A 12,082-nucleotide genomic window follows, 5' to 3' on the forward strand; every position below is an offset into this window, starting at 1 on the left:
GATTGGGAAAGGGATGTTTGGACTAAAGCATACCTAGACCAACCCTTGGTACAGAGGCTCAGAATAGCATGGGTGATGAACAGAGCCAGGCAAGGGGCCTGTGAGCAGGAAGCAGGCTCTGAGTTCCCGACCTTCTCTCCTGGCAGGCGGTAAGAGAATCCGTCGGACTTCTGGTGACTGTGCAGTGCATTGCTTTGCCATGGGAAGAGGAGCTGTGTCTCCGGTTCATGAAGGAGGTGGACACCTTGGTCAAGAATCAGAGGGGGCCCAAGTGACAGGCTCCTGGAATGGAGTAACAGCTCACGAAACATGGGGCTGGTTGTGGTGGCTCATACCTGTAATCCCAGCAGTTCAGGAGGCAGAGGCTGGCAGATCGCTTGAGGCCACGAGTTTGAGACCAACCTGGGCAACATAGCGAGACCCTGTTTCTAAAGCATTTTCTTGGTGTGACTCCTGTAGATCCTCACCCAAGTGTGCTCCTGATGCCCCTTCCTTCTCATGAATACCATGTCCACCTTATGTCTCCTCCTTCTGGAACCCCACCAGGTTCCTTTTCTTTGTTGGCCCCTCTGCATGGGTGCTCAATATTCCTCAGATGGGCCCGGGATGCGGAGCAGGGTGAGGAGCTCAATAAACTTTTCTGACTGGCCCCAGCCTCCTGATCTCTGGTCTGGGTGAGGCTGTAATCTCCTGGTGGTCTTCAGCCTCTAGCTGCTTTCCTCCAATTCAGTCCCCCTGATGCTACCCCAGACTGCAGTAGGGAAAGAGCCCCAAACAGAGAGGCTGGAGATCTGGGTCCAAGTCCTGACTCTGTCCCTGACTTGCTGTGTGATGCTGGGAAGTCCCTTCATCTCTCTGGACCTGAGTTTTCTCATCTGAGTTTCAGATTGAGGGGGTTAGATTTGATAAGGTCCTATGGTATCTACCGGCTTGACCATTCTGTGAGCTGTGATTTCTAGGCACTGTCCTGATTAAGAACTTGCCATGATTCCCACTGACGTCTGGAGAGGGCTCCAGAGAGCAGGGCTGAGACAGTGGAACCCAGTCAGAGTGGAGCTTGGGTTAGGACCTAGACCCCTGGCTCACAGATCAGTGCTTTTGCCACAAAACACCAATTCCTTGGTCTGACATCAGCATGTCTCCAGGATCCTCCATAGCCCCCTCTCCCATGGCTCCACCACAGCACTGCCTCCTTCCGTTCCCTCAAACCGGAGCCTTCTCACCAGCACAAGCCCACCTTATGCTTCTGGCTCCATGTCACTATGCAGACTGTTCCCTCCACCTGAACACCATTGCTGTCCTCTGTGTCCTTCAAACCCTGTGTCAAATACCACTTCCTCCAGAAAGCCTTTCTTGATCCCTCCAACATACCCCCCCCCATTATTTTCCCTTCATCTGAACTCTCTTGAGATCCTCCTCCCATCAAATCTCTCCCTTCCGCCATCCCATTCCTCTTTGTAGCCCTACTTCCACCAACTATGCAAATTAATGAACTCACTTTTCCCTGTACTTGATAGCACAGATCTTCTGAAGACAATGCAAAGGAATGGAATTCATCCATCCACGCTACATTATTTGAGTACCCCCTCTGAACACAAATGTGAAATTCAGGCAGAAAAATCCTGACTTAAAAGAATTTAACTCAGATGAAGACCCCAGGAATTGCACAGCAGAGGGGGCAGCCCTGCCTCTGCCTCCCATAAGAAGGAACCACTCGGGGTGTCCAGGTGCAGGATGGACAGGGCTATTGCTGACGTCACGTGTCCCCCCACACCAATTCTACCACAGAGTCTGAGATCTCTGCAGGAGAGGGAGCCTCAGAGTTTCCCCTCAGACTAGGTTAGTAGGGCTGGTGCCCTGTGTTCCCTGCCCCGTACGAGGGAGGTCTGAGTAGCTTGGAAAAGGTGAGAGATCTCAGGTGTCTCCTGCCTCTTGTTCCTGCATCCCATTGCTGGCTGCGGCATTCTGGGCACCAGGGGGCAGCATTGAGCTTCACAAGCCCCGGACAGCTCTTGCCCTCTGCTCTCAGACCCACTGTCGCTGCGACTTCTCGAGTGAGATCCTTTGCTCGAACTCCATTGCGCTGATGGGGAAACTAGCGAGTGGAGGGACAGAGATAGAGGGATGCAGGAATTAGCAGGCACTTTGGCTTTAGGTTAAATATTTGCAGATTTTAAGATGTAGGAGGTAGAATTCTATTTTGGCTGGAATTAGCCTGGGGAAAAGGGGTGGCAGATACCAGCTGGAAGGACTGAATAAATGGGAAGCCCTATGCTAGGCGCAGACTTCTTTTCATCTTGGGCTTTCTCTAGTATCTCCTGAGCTGATGTTTGGAGTCATCAACCTCCCCACCTCCAGCACCAGCTCCAGTGCTGACCCCTAACCTCTGACTCGTGACAACTACCTGCCAGCACCATCTTCATCTGAAATCACTCCGTGATCTGTGACTGTGGATGTCATTTGCTGTCTTGCTGTGGGGGCCTCTTTGAGGTCCATGTGTGGGTACATATGGAACCGCCTGGACCATATGTCTCCTCCTCCCCTTCCCACTCCTATTCCTTCCACCATGGAGGGCTTGGTCGGGGTACACACGGGTCCAGGTTCTGGCTCTCTTTCCTCTGAGACATTGTGCAAGTCTCCAGCTTCTCTAAGCGTCTGTAACATGGGGCTGAAGATCACGTCTGCCCAGCTGCAGGATGAGACAGACCCTCAGAAACCGAGGGAGCAGGTGGGAGGGACTCGGGCTCCCGCTCCCCAGTCGCTGTGGGGTGAGGGGCCTGCTCAGTTCTGGGTGTCTGTGCCCAGAATTCACGGGGAAGAGCCAGCCCCTCAGGCGGGTGCCTGTGAGAGAGCAACAGGGTGGTCACTCCAGCGGAGGAATTTAGCTGAGAAACAGGAGCATTCCCAGGGTGAGGGGCTCTAGAAAAGCTGGGGCTAAGGGCCCTGACTAGGACGTTACGGGAAGGGGGTCTTGAATTCTGATCTCGTTTCTGCCTAAGACCTATCGCCTTTCTGAACCTCAGTTTCCCCTTTGGCTGCATGGGGAAGGGGTGCCCGCATGCCCCCGCCCGCATTCAGTTCGAAGGACCAGCCAGTAGGCCCTGCGCCGCCCAGGGACCGCCCGGCCTTTGCGTCCCACCCAGCGCACGCCCCTTCTGCCGCGCGCGGCCTCGGGAGCGCTCGGCAGGCAGCCCGGGTGGGAGCGCCCACGTCTCCCGCGGACACGGACGGACCGGCGGCCGCGCAGGCCCGCGCCCCGCTCCAGCCCCGCCTGCCGCGCCTCCCCGGGCGCCGGCATTAAAGCGCATATGCAAGCCATGAATTATCAACTGAAAGGAGTCAATTACCGGCTCTAAAAACGAGTGTCTGCGCCCGCAGCGCCCCGGGCCATCCGCCTATTTACGGAGCGATCTACCCCGCCCGGCTGGGGAGGGGGCCTCGGGAGGGAGAGAGACGGAGAAACGGAGCCCGAGACCGGGAGAGAGCCGGAGAGGCAGGGACTGGAGAGACTGGGACACGAAGGAAAGGCGGGGAGAGACCGAGATTCAGCGAGACGCGCGGAGGGCTGGACGGGTGCCAAGGCGGCTCAGTCCCTCTTCTCCCCCGAGCAGGCGGGAAGAGGTGGGGTCTCAGGACCTTCAAGGCCCTGTTCCCCTTCCCTTGGCATTTGTGTAAGGACGCAGGCCCTCCGCACTGCTGACTGTGGCACTGGGCAGGGAGGCCCCTAGACTGGGGGTTTGGGGTTAGATCTGGGGCTCAGGCAGCGCTGGGCTGGGCGTAGTTTGCAAAGGGACCTGCCATCCTGGCAGGAAACTGGGGAGGAGGCCGCGGCTTTGTCCAGGGGGGAGGTAAGAACGATGGTTGGACAGCATGACCACGAGTAAAGGGAGGAGGGCTTGAGGATAGGGACAAAATGATGTGGAGCTTATGTAGGGCATGATGCGCAGCCTTTCAGCATTGAGAGAGAAACCGGGAGACCAGCCGGCCCCAGTGGGCCCAGGAAGTCCTGCTTCCTCCCCACCCGCTCAAGCTGTTCCCTCCTCTGAAAATGCTTTTCCTGCCTTCCCTCTACCCATTCTGTGATTCCAGGCCTCCCCAGTCTCTGTGCTGCCTTAGCCTCAACACAATGCACTCATTATTATTATTATTAGTATTAGTGACAGGGCCTCACTCTGTCACCCAGGCCGGAGTGCAGTAGTGCAATCATAGCTCACTGCTGCCTCAACCTCCTGGGCTAAAGTGATCCTCCCATCTCTGTCTCCCAAGTAGCTGGGACTATAGGCACATGCCACCATGCCTTGCTAGTTTTTTAAATTTTTTGTAGACATGGGTCTTGCTGTGTTGTCCAGCCTGGTCTGGAACTCCTGGCCTCAAGCGATCCTCCCACCTCAACCTCCCAGCGTGGGGATTACAGGCATGAGTCCCAAGATATCTGGCAACACACCCCATTCAATTCCATGACCCAGACCTGACTTCGCCATAGGGCCAGACCTTGTCCATGTTGCTCAGTATTGTGCCCTTGGAAGAAGGTCCTTGAATGTTTCCTGAAAAAATGAATGAAGGAGTAAGCTGAGCTAGAGGACACATTGGCCTGGACAGAGACTGTGACAAAGACGGCAGGGCCGGTGAGCCCAGATATGGGCCTCCCATACAGATCAGATGGAAGGCTTTAGGCAACCACAGTACTGGGGTGAGGTCACAGAAGCTGAGGCCAGCCCTTGCTTGGGGAGAGGGGGACAGGAAGTAGCAGGGGCAGGGAGAGAAGGGGTAGATGGAGAGCTGTCATCAGCACCAGCAAGTCACTGCCAGAGCCCCGGGGCTTTGACTTGAATGCTTCAGGGCCCCTGAAATCCTAGGTCTCTTCTGGGGGAAGAGGTTCAGGGAACCCCCAGTGACTTTGAGGAGGGAATGGGGCCTACACTGGGGCAGTGAGAAGATTCTAGTCTTGGGAATCAAACAGAGCCTTTCTCTTCTAGCTGTGGGATCCCAGGGAAGCCTCAACTTCTGAGCCTCAGGTTCCTCGTCTATGAAATGGTGATGGCCAGGGGAGGTGCCTCACGCCTGTAATCCTGGCACTTTTGAGCTCAGGAGCAACAGACTTTGTCTCTATGAAAAAATTAAAAACTAGCTGGGCGTGGTGGTTCATGCCTGTGGTCCCAGCTACTCAGGAGGCTGAGGTGCCATTTTTGAGGCTACAAAATACCAAGCACTATGATAATGGATTATCTCTCTACTGTTCACAACAGCTTTCTAAGGTTGCTAAGTCATTTTGCAAACAAGGAAATTCTAAGACAGGCAGGGATTGGGAAGTGGCAGATAAAGTTTTGAAGCCAGTTCTGACTCCAGAGTCTCTTTAACCTGTGCACCATGAAGCCTCCTAGACCTGGTCCATATACCCCCTGCCCTGTTCCCTCAGCCCTTCCAGCCTGGCCGAGTCCAGACTGGGGGAAGTGGGGGCTGCACAGCAGGCAGGGCAGCTCAGGTCCAGCAGAGGTGGCCCCTGGGGTCTTGTTCCTGCCATGGCGTGGGCTGGGCATCTGTCCAGCTTGATGAGTCTCCAGCCCCGCCATGCCATTAGCGGGCAGCCAGAGGGGGTGTCTGCAATCGCCAACACTGGGGTTCCCACTGCTGCTTGCCTATTAGTGGCTGGTGGCTTCATGGTGATTTATCGGGGCTTCTTCATTTCCCCTTGGTCCGCTATAAACATATTTATACCACCGGAGTGACCGATAAATTTCCCTTATGAATCCTGTTATCTCCCCTATTAACCATCCGTCACCTTTTATGTGGCCACAGTGGGCCAGGCCAGGGCACCAGGGCTGGGTGGGAGGCCTGCAGCCCACAGCCCCGGAGCCGGTGAACTCTTCACCTCCCCCACTGCTCCCCAGACAGGGCAGCTGCTGCCTCCTCGGACCTGCCTCTAGGATGAGGATACGGTCCTGGGAACAGACTGGACTTACACGGGGCCTTTGAAATGTGGCTTCCTCCAGGGTCTCAGTATGGGAAGTCCCTCTCAGGGTTAACCTGAGTCTCTCCCACTGTAGCTCAGCCTTCATCTCTTCTAAGTGATCAGGAGCCTCCTGAAGCTGCTACTGCTGCTGCTCTTCCTTCTCTCCCCACCCTCAGCTCTCATCCTTATCCTCTAAGTGCAGCAGAAAACTAAGACGCAGTTAGATGTAGCATGGGGTTGGGGGGGAGACGGCAGCTGGCATTTGCCGAGCATCTCCTCTGTGCCAGTCACTTTGCATTCAGGACTTCACATGATCTTCACACAGTGCTAGACCCAGGCATGTATGGCTCCATTTGCCAGACAAGGGTGAGGAAACAAGGCTCAGAGATGTTAAATGAAGAGCCCAAGCTCACCCAGCCAAAGGGCAGAGCTGTGATTTGGGGCTTTTCTGGCCCCAAAGCTGGTGCTTTCAACCACTGCACTATACAGCCTCTTTGAATGCTCTTGGCTGGGAGAGGTTAATCAAAGAACGTTTTCCAGAGTGCTATGGAGCAGGAGAGGGAGGTAAAGAGAGGGGAGGAGAGCGGGGCCCCTGTGGAAGGCTGGTCGGGAGAAGGGGGCAGGGATGTGGAGTAGGGAGTAACCTCTTTTGCTTTCCAGTCAGGGAAACTTGGACACCTGTTCAGTCAGGGCCCATATTGCTGGGGGTAGGGGGTAAGGTCTCTAAGAGCCGGAAGCTACCTGTCTTTCCGGAGCCTGGGCTAGAGGACTAGGGCCTGGCTCAGACCTCCTCAGCTGTATGCCTGGGACAGAGCACCCCTCATATTTAGGACTCAACCTTCTCCTGCACCTGGGCATGGAGGATTCTACCTTTTGACTACTTGATATACCAGCTTCCTTGGGAGATGGCTGAGTGTGTATATACATTGGGATGCCTGGGAGTCTTGTTTCCGCCAACATCACCCACAAAATCGGCCATAACTACTGACAGCTCCTCTGGAGTTAAGATGGCCTCCATGTTCCAACGAAGAATTCTGAGACTTGAGGAGACTGAGGTCTACCCTCTGAGTCCTGGCATTGCTTCTCCAGCTCCAGGATGATGGGCATAGAAAGGCATTGTTATTCCCATTTTACAGATGAGGCAACGGAGGCCCAGAAAGGGAGGGGATCTTAACAAAGAATGGAGTCCCAGGGCAAGGGATGGTGACTGGGCTGGAGTGGGGACTCAGCAGCATGAGAACCAAGAGGAAGCAAAGTGGGGCTGAGGGGTGGAGTATCGTCTGTGGGCCTGGGTGGCCATGGGTGGAGGTGAGGGGCTCAACTCTCTGGAGGATGTGTAATTATTCATGTCCTCAGTAACAGAGTCCCAGGTGGTCTGAGGGTGGCTATGGAAGAGAGGATTATGGGCTTAGCACCCCAAGGAAACATTCTCTTCTGACTACCAGAGGATATGGAGAGGTCATTCTGGCCATTCCCCTGCCTCCCATGGTCCAGAGGGAAGAGCTGTTGGAGGGGCAGATGGCTACAAGATCTAGCTCCTTTACCTCCTGGCTCCCCATAGCCCAGCACCTGTGGGACACGGAGCCTAAGCTGGGAGGAAGTTCTAGGTTCAGGCCCCATGTGGTCACTGACCTGCTGTGCAACCTGGAGCATGCCTGGCCTCCTCTGGGCCTCCTCCTTTAGAAAATCTCCAGCTCAGACCGCAGCTTCCATGATACCATATGCCATGGGGACATCCTCCCTCAGAGCAGAGCTCCTGAGAGCGGGGCCAGGGCAGGGACAAGGCAGACACCCTGGGAGTCTCTCCACAGTGGTTCTCAGCCTCGGTCTGTGTCCTGGGCTCACCTGCTCCTCTCCCTCCCCTCCTTCCACCTGCCATCCCTGTCCTACCATCTGTCTGTCTGTCTGTCTGCCTTCGTCTCTGGTCTGGCTGCTTCCTCCCACTCCCCCATGTCCTCTCCTCTCCACAAGGTTGGTCTCCCTTGGAGGGAGGGGTAGGGCTGTGAGTGCGGTGAGAGCACACGCGAGCTCCCTCCCTCTCCCTTCCCACCCCTCCTGCCCTCTCCTCCTCCCATACTCACATACACGCTCTCTCTCAGTCATTTTCAATGTCATAAATTTCCACGTCTCTCTCCTCCACTCGGCTATTACCTGCGCCTCCGTCACCGGGCCGCGCTCTCGCTCCCAGATGGGCTAGGCCATCTCCGCTCTGCAAATGACTCAGGGAGAGAGAGGCAGGGAAGGAGGGAGAGAAAGGAGCAGAGACGAAGAGAGATTGAGAGAGATTGAGAGAGAAAGCAAGCAAGCAGAAAGAGACGGAAGCAGAGAGGGAGAGAGGCAGCCCCTCATCCTCCTCCAAACACAGAGGTCACTGCCAACAGGGAGCCTGCCTGCCCCGGGCTGCAGGCAACAGGGTAGGATTGGGGGCTGGTGCTGAGCCTGGGGTGGAGTCAGGTCGCCCAGCTCTGCCTGCACCCATTAGGGGACTCTGTCCTTCCCCTCCACTCACACTTCCTGTGCACCACCCTTGTGCCAGCCCTGTGCTAGTATTTTCTCGTTTCAGGAGGCTGGCCCTCTGCTCTGCAGTGCAATAGGCCCTCTGCTGTGCAGTGCAATAGGACCCTGTGGGGACACTGCTGTGCAGTGCAATAGGACCCCGTGGGGACACTGTCAGGTGTGTTCAGGGTTCCTACAGCTGGGGGTGGGGCTGCCCTGGGAGCTGTGCCTCTTTCTCCAGAAAAGGACTCTGGGCACAAGGGACTCTCTGCTCAGACCAGGGCTTCTCACCACCAGTTTGAAGCTCCCTTCTTCTCTCCTATCTTCATAGGAACTCCTAGCTTTTGCAGGACTGGTTCTTTGGATGACAGCAGAGCAGAGCTGGGAAGATCCAGGTGGTCTGGGGAGAGAGCATTTCCAGGTAACCCCATGGGAAAGAGAGTGGAGCTGAGGAAGGGTCACTCTCCCAGGCAGGAGTAAAGTAGCAGGACTGGGAGAAAGTGGACTGGGAACCCCAGGCCTCCGAGATGCGTCTGGGAAGCACCAGCTGGTGGTATTAGTGATGGCTGTGATGTATGCACGCTGCTGCTATTGCTGGGAGGGTATGGACCCTGGGCCTGGTGTGGATACCAGAACTTCCAGAAAGGTTTACCAGCTTCTGCTATCAATACCTCCAAGTGTTCCTCCACCCAATAAAGTGATCTTCCTGAAGCAGGAAGGTTGGCTTGAGCCCAGGAGTTCCAGGCTGCAGTGAACTATGATCGCACCTGTGAATAAGCTACTGCACTCCAGCCTGGGTGACAGAGCAAGACCCCATCTCTAAATAAATAAATGAAAATAAAACAATGCAAATATGATCATGACACTCTCCTGTTTAACCCCTCCAGTGGCTCTGCCTCCCATGTTGAACAAAACCGAAGCCCCTGCTGGCCCCAGCCTCTCTTCCTGTCTCTCCGGGGACCTCTGTGTCCTGACAAGACCAAGAATACATCCAGTGTCTCTGCTCTTTCTGTTCCCTTTTTTCCACAGAGCTGGCTCCTCATTCCTCAGCTGAAATGTCACTGCACAGAGGAGCCAACCCTGATCAAATGCCAGGTCATCCCATGAATCTCTATCATAGTCTTCTGAACACCTGTTTTGTGGCCCTTTTTGCACACTGTCATTGTGTTTCCTCATCTGTGTACTTGCTCAGTGTCACACTCCTCTGATGGGCTGTACCTCCATGAGGTCAGGAGCTGTGTTTTTTCTGCTCACCAGAGATGGCACCTGCCATGTTATGAGCCTTCAAAGAGTGTTTGTTGACTGAATGAACGATGTTGATGTAGGTGCATCCTCTGACCTTGGTTTGGATGGGGACTGATGTTGGGATGGATGTTGAGGTTGGACTGATGGTCTCAGGGTTGCTGTCCATCTGGGAAATTTGATAAAATTCCAGTGTGATAGGATCTATTCCAACAGGGAAAGGCATCTTGCCCTGATATTGGGAATTTAGCCTATGACCAGGGTCAGGCCTCATAAAAGAGAGTTTTTCTTAACTAACGGCCACACTCTGGAGTCTCTTCATCTGTGGGTAAACATACAGACACACACTCACACACACAGACACACATGTGTGCTCACCACAGGCATCACCATGCACAGAGTGGCCTCGGGCAAGCCACACTCACACACATACAGTCCTCAGAGATGCTGTACACACACCTAGGCACACAAAGTGACAAACCCAGTTATGTACATTCCTGCACATGCCAGACACAACCCCACAGGTGTATTTGTGAGCAGATGTAAACATACATGTACACATACCTGCAAGTATGTACGTATGTGTGCAGACACAGTCAAAAACCCAACATAAACACTTAGAATGACATCAATGGAGAAGACACCTGTTCGCCTGCTTTCTTGCTGGGGCGTCCACACCATGGAGTAACAGACTGGGCTTGGACCTCCCCTCTGGCAGTGGGGTGCGTTACACTGAGGGGTCCATGTTCTCCAGCCTCACCTCTACAGCCACCAACCCCCGCCCCTGACCCCCCTCCCCTACCCCTGCCCTCATGGTCTTGTGAGACACACAAGCTTCTGCAGACTCACTCTGTGGCCAGAGGCAGGGCTCGGCTGGAACTGGGGTCAGGGCTTGGTCTCTGGACAAGGCCAAGGTTCACTGGGTGGCTGGGGTCAGGCTCATCTGGGACCAAGGTCAAAGGTGAGTTGGGGCTGAGATTTTCTTGCTTTCTGTGTCTCTGCTCACAGGTGTACCCACCCCAATGTGTGCCACCCTGAGGAGCCCCTGGAAGGACCAAGACTCAGGGTCCTCGCTGTGGGCCTCTGCAGCTCATGGAAGGTAAAGGGGGGCAGGTGGGGGGCCAGGCCTGGGTAGAGAGCTGTGAGGTACGTTTCCATCTCTGCGGGTCGGGCGGGCGAAGCCATTTCCAATCTGCTCTCTATCATTTTCAATATCATTAATCCCAGACACTCTATTTTCCATGCCTGCGCAGCCAGGCCCCCGAGTGTGCGCCGTGTAAAGTGACACATATTCATCACCGGCTCGTGGCGCCGGCGCCGACGCTGATACAATATTAGTGTTGCCCCCCCTTTCGGAGCCCACTCCGCCCGGCTCCCCGATGGCACGAATCCATCACCTGGAGCCCGTGTCACTTTCCCCAGCAGCCACATTTGTTTGGGCACTTAGGAGGTAATTGTGGCACATTAGCCGGGGCGGGGAAGGGCACTGGGCCCCCGGGAGGAGGGGGAGGCCAAGGCATCTTCTTCTATAGCCACAACCCACCCTGGCCTGGTCCAGCCCTTGGGTTCTGGATTCTTGCACATTCTTGAGGGAGAGGATCTTGGGAAGGAACCCATGTGGAAGAGGTCAACTCGGGCCTCATCAGGAAGTCTCAGGTGGTTCCCCAGCTCTCCTGTGAGCCCCAACATTGGGAGTTGCTCCACAAAGGCGCTGGCTTGGAGGTGATGGATTCAAAACCTTTTCTTGCCAACCAGTCCCCATCCCAGCACTGAAACTCAGGATGTGGCAATACCAGCTCTGCTGGCTCCATTCCAAGTTCCATATGGGAGCGGGGAGTAGAGGGAAGCAGGAGGGAAGACACCCCAGCCCTTGGGAGCCCAACTCTGAGGGAAAATCTGGCCCTGCCCTAGAAGCCTGGGCTGAGACAGGAGGCCCCTCCTCTGAGAGGGGGTGACATGGCCCACCACTCAGGAATCCTATCTGCATTCAGGTAGAGGGGACATCACCCAGCCTGACTAATTGAGGTGGCCCAGGTCAGGATGCTTTTGGGAAGGCTCCCTGGAGGTGGTGAGCTAGACACAGGGACAACCTCTGGATACACAGAGGCCCAGAGTGGCTGCAGAGTAGAGAGGAGCAGCAGCCGGGGTCATTGATCTGAGCAGAGGCCAGGCTGTGCAGGGGCATGGGTTCTCCCTCCCTAGTCCGCAAGGCTAACACCCATTAACCTCGTCAGCAGACAAATTGCCCGTCTTGTCAAATTCCCATTTAAAATGCAAACTCGATTTGACAGAGTAAACGGAGCGGAGGTGGGAGCGGATAATCCAGTGGAGGCTCATTAGCGAGGCCCAATGAGAGGGCTCTGCTGGGGTGGCCTAACGGACCTGTCATGATGA

General features: G+C 55.2%; 1 protein-coding gene across 2 annotated transcripts in view; it reads left to right on the top strand.

The window, feature by feature from the left end:
* The window catches only part of LOC100589234 (vitamin D3 hydroxylase-associated protein-like), a 44,951-nt gene that overhangs the window by 7,560 nt on the left and 25,309 nt on the right, over positions 1 to 12,082 (top strand). The window contains exons 7-8 of one of the 2 annotated variants that reach the window (XR_004032583.1): positions 8,778 to 8,867; positions 10,697 to 10,787. The gene's annotated coding sequence lies outside the window, so the exon portion shown is untranslated. Of the gene's footprint in view, positions 1 to 146; positions 2,292 to 8,777; positions 8,868 to 10,696; positions 10,788 to 12,082 lie in introns of those variants that run through there. The other variant, XR_004032582.1, reaches the window with a different exon arrangement.

This window comes from Nomascus leucogenys, chromosome 12 (assembly GCF_006542625.1).
Source record: "Nomascus leucogenys isolate Asia chromosome 12, Asia_NLE_v1, whole genome shotgun sequence".
Taxonomy (NCBI): Eukaryota; Metazoa; Chordata; class Mammalia; order Primates; family Hylobatidae; genus Nomascus; species Nomascus leucogenys.